The sequence below is a fragment of the Polistes canadensis genome, unplaced genomic scaffold (genome assembly GCF_001313835.1).
Source record: "Polistes canadensis isolate GaletaPanama2010 unplaced genomic scaffold, ASM131383v1 scaffold_601, whole genome shotgun sequence".
NCBI lineage: Eukaryota > Metazoa > Arthropoda > Insecta > Hymenoptera > Vespidae > Polistes > Polistes canadensis.
The window spans coordinates 1-1,069 of record NW_014570148.1 but is presented as its reverse complement, the minus strand read 5'-3'; positions in this window follow the sequence as shown (position 1 = coordinate 1,069).

Here is a 1,069-nt window from a genome sequence, read left to right as displayed (position 1 = left end):
AAAAGAAAAATGAAAACAAAGTTTATGCAAATGCGATGCATAATAATAAATAAATTATATCGTATTGAATGATAAATCAAATAGTAGGGACATCACATCAACATAAATCGCGTTTTCTTGTAAGAAAATTTCCAAGAATTAGATTAGAAGAGAAAAAAAAAAGAAAAAAAAAAACAAAGATTAATAGGAATAATCATTTATATCATCTACGATTGATAGATACTAAACGTACGAGATGAGGAATTGCAATAAATGAATGATTCTACCGTAACAGAGTGGGCGAGGTATAAAACGATTGCTTCTACGTCTCTGAGCTTCAGTCTCGAAGATAAATCGAATGAAAAGAGTTCGTAAAAGTTCTTGTGTCTTTCTGTATGTGTCTATGTGTGTGTGTCTTCCTTCAATGGTGTGAAACACCACTTTAAAAGGTGTCATCATCATTTTTTTTTTTTTTTCTATACATCTTAAACAAAACACCCTTTACCCTCCTGACGTGAAAACAAACAAAAAATTTAATTAAACAATTAGAAGTTGAAGAAAAAGTTGAAGATGAATTTTCTGTCGAGGATTAATAAATTATTATTATTATTATTATCATCATCATTATCATCTACATTGATTTACTTTACGATAATATTTTTCGTTTGTTCTATTAATGCAACATTAACCGAAGATAAAGGTAAATAATTAAATAATAATTATTATAATATACACTTGTAGAAAAAAATATTCTAATGTTTGTTTTTTTTTCTTTATTCCGTTGATGAATCAGATTTTTTTCTAATAGAAAATTATTTGAATTAATCGAATTTTGTTATAATAAATGATGATCTAATCGTGTATATGATGTATATTATTAATCATTCTTGATAAAAATGGATTTATCTAATTAAATTTTCGAATCAATTGATTAATTAAAATTAGCAATGGTTCGTTCAGGAAATTCATTTGAATTTCATGCTAGTTTATTTTAAATTGGAACGTTTTTATGATTTTTTTTCGTATCACGTATAATTTTTGAATTTTCTATCCAAATTATCTCTCATCGTGTTATAACATATATAAATAT